The sequence below is a fragment of the Lissotriton vulgaris genome, chromosome 5, assembly GCF_964263255.1.
Source record: "Lissotriton vulgaris chromosome 5, aLisVul1.2, whole genome shotgun sequence".
NCBI classification, from domain to species: domain Eukaryota; kingdom Metazoa; phylum Chordata; class Amphibia; order Caudata; family Salamandridae; genus Lissotriton; species Lissotriton vulgaris.
In genome coordinates this window covers 758,499,548-758,505,508 of record NC_141693.1, presented here as the reverse complement: position 1 = coordinate 758,505,508, position 5,961 = coordinate 758,499,548, and positions in this window count along the sequence as shown.

The window sequence follows — 5,961 nt, the reverse complement described above, 5'->3', positions numbered from 1 at the left end:
GGTTGATGCATATGCGGGGGGAAAACCCAAAATTGCTACGCTGGTCCATCTCCTTACAAGGTATGGACTTCACAGTCGAACACCGGCCTGGGTCCGACCACGCCAACGCCGATGGCCTGTCCCGGTTTTTCCGCCTCGACGAAGAGAGTCCCCAAGAGGATGGGTAACTCTCCCCGCCTTCAGCTGGGGGGGACGCATGTTGGACAGGCCACATGACGGGCCGCTCTCCCCCGGCTCGACCAGGCCCGAGCCCAGTCACGCAAGCACCACACACCACCATTGCACGCCCTACGTCCCCTCAGGGACCCCTGCCCTCGAACATGATAACCTCGTGGGTCCGATCCACTGCCGGCCCATGCACCCAGCCCGGGCCGCCATCTTGGACACCTCGCCACGAGGCCGCCTGGCCCCCGATCGACCTCAACCCTGGGCCTAGCCCAGCCTCAGACAATCCGGCACCACCCTCCACCCAGGAGGTGAGCGGGCTACTTGGCAAGTCAATGGGAGAAAGAGGTGCCGATGGCTCTCCCCCCGCCCAGTGCCGCTCGCCCATCGCCTCCCCGGGCGCTGGCTCCACCCCCCTGCTGGGTGTCTGGACTCCCTCATCCCGGACCTCCCGACCTCCAAGTGCGAGGGTCCGGACATCAAAGCACGCCAGCCCTATAACTGGGGCAGCTCCAGAGCAGGAAGTCAGTTGTATCTTGGAGTCGAGAGACGTAAGAGGAACTCATCCTGGACGGACTACTGGCGCTGCCGTAGCTCTGTCCTGTGCACCATCGTCCTGCCTGTTGGCGCTGCCACAGCCGTCGTAACCTTCATTCTTCACCGTCGTCCGGATCTGCTGGCGAGGCCGCGGACCGTTGTAACCATCATCTTCATCGGGACCTGCTTGGCTTCTCCACGGCCCGTCGACCATCCTTCATCCATCTCGGGACCTGCTTGGCTCCTCCACGGCCCGATCAGCAACCACGCCGAGCTCGAGGATTGAGAGCTATTTAACTCATTGGTAACTAAGACTGTCCCGCTACCCTTTCTCCTCAACCAGAGATCAGAACCGAGGGGACCCCTGAGTCCAGACCTCCTTGTATCATAGCGACGTAACCTAAGAATTGCATATAAAGTCTCGTTAACCTTCAATCTTGTGTGGTGTCCGTCTGTGGGGGGGAAGTTACTTACCTGTACAGTCGTTGGAGACGGCTCTCCCTGGAGACCTCTCCCCGTAATCTCGGCCGACCCTCCCGGTCCGTCTAACAGACGGGTATAGTCAGATGTGGGTCCTGTGCACACTGCGCCACTGGAACCAAGCTGTACTTGGCTGATGAGCCCATAACTAGGGAGAAACAGGTGCAGGGTTGTTTGTCTTTCGGTTTGGGGAGGGCTTGGCTTGGTAGATTGGGCTGGACTGTTCCAATTGTAGTAGAGTGAAGACTCATTTACATATAGCTGGGTCTAAACTGAGGTGGCATGGTGTGCAAAGTAAGGATGGACTGGGATGTGGCCCTGAGTAATTACCAGTGGCTGAGATTAATTCAATCATTTCATCCTTTACTTTTTTATATACTTCAGTTTGTCACCATAAGTGGGGCGGGTATGTCTGGACCTGGGTCCGGTGCACAATGTGTCACTGAAACCAAGCTGTATTTGGCTGATGAGCCCATAACTAGGGTACATCCAGTCCTGCGTTACTTGTGTTCCAGTTCAGAGTGAATCAGACCTGGCAGTTCAGGCTGGACTGGAGCAGGTTGAAGAATAATTTGCATACTGCAGTGTCCAAACTGAGATAGCGTGGTGTGCAAAATAACACTGGATTGGGATGCGACCCAAGTAATTACCAGTGGCTGAGATTAATTCAAGCATTCCATCCATCCTTTTTTGTGTACTTCAGTTTGTCACCTTAAGTGGGACAGGTATGCCCAGAAGTGTGTGCCGTGCACACTGTCACAGGACTCAAACTGTACCTGGCTGATGAGCCTAAAACTAGAGGGAAACTATTCCTGGGTTGCTTGTGTTCTGGTTCAGGGAGGACCTGGCTTGGCAGTTTGAGCTGGACTGTTTCAATTGGAGCAGGATCAAGACTGATTTGCACACAGCTAGGTCCAAACTGAGGCGGCATTGTGTGCAAAATAACAATGAACCGGAATGCAGCCCTGAGTAATTAACAGTGGCTAAGATTAATTCAAGCCTTGCATCCATCACCTTTTTGTATACTTCAGTTTGTCGCCCTGAGTGGGACCGGGCATGCCCAGACACGGGTCCTGTGCACACTGTCACTGGAACGTAGCTTTACCCAACTGAAGAGCCCATATGTACGAAACTGGTCATGGGTTGCTTGTGTTTCATTTCAGTGAGGACCTAGCTTGGCAGTTTGGGCTCGACTGTAGCAATTGGCGCAAGGTCAAAACTTATTTGCATATAGCTGGGTCCAAACTGAGGCACATGGTGTGCAAAATAACTATGGACTGGGATGCAGCACTGGGTAAGTACCAGTGGCTGAGATTAATTCAGCATTCCATCCATCTCTTTATTGTATACTTCAGTTTGTTGCCCTGAGTGGCACAGGTATGCCCAGATATGAGTCCCGTGCACACTGGGTCAATGGAACCAAGCCATACCCAGCTGATGAGGCCATAATTAGGGCAAAACTATCCCTGGGTTGCTCCAGTTCAGAGAGGACCTGGCCTGGCACTTAGGGTTGGACTATTCTAATTGGAGCAGGGTCAAAACTGATTGGCATATAGAAGGGTTTAACTGTGGGTATTGCGTGCAAAATAAAGTCACCAATGTGGGCTTGACCTTTCGTACTCCTAGTGGACCTCAGGTAAAATTTCACTGGTTGCTTACACAGCTTTTATTTGGGTTTTAACTCTTGTTCCCGAGAGGGTCCCTTTGCAAGGGTTTCATCAGTTGCTTACAGTGCCTCCAATAGGGTTGGGCCTTGGTTTTCTCCTGGGAGGCCCACCATTGGCTGCTTAACTGTGTTTCCAGCGACCTCCCTATGTGTCCCCTGGCTGGACCCTATTTATTTTCACACAGGCCATTAGACAGTGCTTCCAGAATTGAGCTTATGTTGCCTGTGGGTAGATCCAAAATACCATTTCCCCTTGGAAACAACCAATGCCAACGCAACGGTCTACTAAAAATGGTAACGTCTTCACATTCATGACAGTCTGTTCTCACTCTCTGGGGAAAAACATGCTTATGCTTAGCAACACCACAACACCCTGTTCAGAGCATGTTCCAAACCTCACAATTTCTCCCATTTATGCCATTTTGCAATCAATATCTCTCTCAAACATGCACTCTGATAGGATGACCAGGAACCAGAATGATTTGCAAGGGAATGAAGTGCACTATAAATGTTATACTAAAATACAATACAACCATGATGAATGTTACTTTCCGAAATGCAGTGATGATAATGGAAAGAGTCTACATTTAAAGTTTTGTACAAAGGAATAAAAAGAGTACTTGAACTATAATGAAGAACTGATAAATTAAAAACTTTGAAGAATGTACCTTTGAACAAATGTACTCACTTAATAAATTATATGAAACCTTCTGGACTCAAAGCCAGATCTTTCTGTAGAGGGACCATTACCTTCCTAGCATGGTGACATATATATCTGTGTGTGTCCGTGGAAGGAAATATTTCTACCTCTAAATGTATTAATGGCAAGTTTAATATCAATATGTAGCAATAATATACCAATACAAAGTTTATTCAAAGAAATGTTTATTAGAACACTGGAATGTTGAGTGCCATTGAAGACAACACAGTAGCTCCAGGCTTATAATGGCTAGTATAAATAAGCTTTCTTATAAACTGCAACATTCCAATAATGGTCTTTATTTTTCTCACTTTTTAATTTAGAATACTCTAGCCTTAGTATGTGGAATGTTCTAATATTTACAGCCCCTCTGCCTCTATACCGGTTTTTAAAGGCCCTCTCCCTCGTTATAGGCCCTATGCTGTAACTCGGGCCTATAAATTAAGTTCGGTGCCTTTAGCAACCAATGTAGCCCTAGGCAGTGGGTTATATTACATTTTTTGAGTATGGACACAGATATTTGGGTTAGCATATGTGACAGCAAGGTCATTATGTCTGAGCATTCTTTCTTTTGCCGACTCATTGGGAGAGTTGACAAGGACACTGTGGAAAAAAGATGCTGGCAACCATCTTGGATGGGGGTTCACTGCAGGTTCAGAAAGTAGCAGATGAATGTCTTGAGTACAGTGATCATTTTTGCTGCATTGAGACACAAATGGAAGAAAAAGGATGAGCAAAAAAATAGCCTCGGCTATTGTATGATGTTGATTGCCTGGTATAAGTGTGTTTTGGGATGAAGCATTTCAGGAGAAGCCAACGCCTTAGATTTCCTTCTCCAGATTCCGATTAGGTTACAGAGTATGGTCAGTTGGGTGTTTCCAAATCCCCGTTTACATAATCTTGATAAATTAGACTTTGGCCACACTTTAAGGCGAAGAGGACAAGGGAGCAACAAACGCAAAGCATGTCTATTATCAAGTACAACTTGAGGCTGATAACTATGACACTATAAGCAGGAGCAAATGAATGAGGAAGCAGGATTTCCTAGACTTGATGACTAATCTGAGGGAGAATTAGGATCTCTCATTGGCAGAGCCTTTATTTAGTACTACCACTGGGTTTTCTCATTTTTTAGCTCTACTACTTCCTCAGAAACTGCTATACACTCTACGAAACGTCTCCTCCAAATGAAATATTATCGCTCAATTTTATCCTATTGAGGGGGCAGATTCAGATTTCTGACAGGGATTGAAAGTGGGTCAGAGGATTGTTAACCAAGTGAGGAGTTTATTTTGACCCCTGAGAATGCCCACCTGACTGATTCAGTGGATCGTAAGGTGGATGCAGCCCTGTGGAAATTCTATACGCTTTGAAAATTACCCTCCATACTGAAGCATATGCCGCCTATGTGTTCCAGTGCATGGTGAAAGATTTTGAGTAACAAGTGGAGCATCTGCTGGAAGTAACCAAGTGTGGTGATCTTAACAAAACATAAATGTAAATATATTTTATTAGACATCTTATTTGATGGCTTGAGGGGAGTATCAGTGGCATCATGTTCTTCCATCATGACATATGTCAAGTGTAGGCTTCGCGCTGGAAGGTATGCTGAAGGCAAATGTGATTAAGCTGCCATTTTTTGAATGTGATTAAGCTGCCATTTTTTTAAATGTTATCTTTGGTTCAGCTTTAGATGATGAATAGTAAACGGCATTTACAGTACAGAAGCATGCACAGTGTGTTTCTATTTAAAGGGTGGTTTCCTCCTCATCTAAGCACTTGCCAAAGAACCACCAGGGAACTTTTTCTTCTTGGTCTCAGAGATTGGGATGTGCTAGACACAATTTCAGGAAAGACAAGAGGCCCCAGAGTAAACATTCAGCAGGCTCATCTGTTAATGATGTTTGAGATGTACAAACCCCAGTAAGGTTAAATTTTCTTAGAAGTGGCTCAGACGTGGGATCCCTCACTTATAATTACTGCTGTTTTACTGCCTTGATGGGTAGAGCCTTCTTCCCATATGGATCAGGGGCAGCTCCTCCGTTAGGACTGTTGGAACCAGCAGACGCATGTAAAATAAAATGATAATAAAGCAGTTTACCCCTTCGATGCTGGTGACGGAACCATTCCGTCATCAGTCACGGTTGAGCTGTGCTGATGACGGAATGGTTCCGTCACGACCACACCCTGTTCATAAAAAAGCAGCACAGCAGGAAAATTCCTGTAGCAGCGATGTGGTTAATAAAACGGATTTATCATCATTTTATTTTACTCCGGATCCAAACCACAGTCGAGTCTTGAGGGCGAGGCCAGCAGGAGGTGGGCTCGGGGCACTGCATGTCACTTTGGCTGGCTGTCCACGGCCTGCCAAACCAACATGCGCACTTTGATATCACCAGGCTGTTGCTTGGAG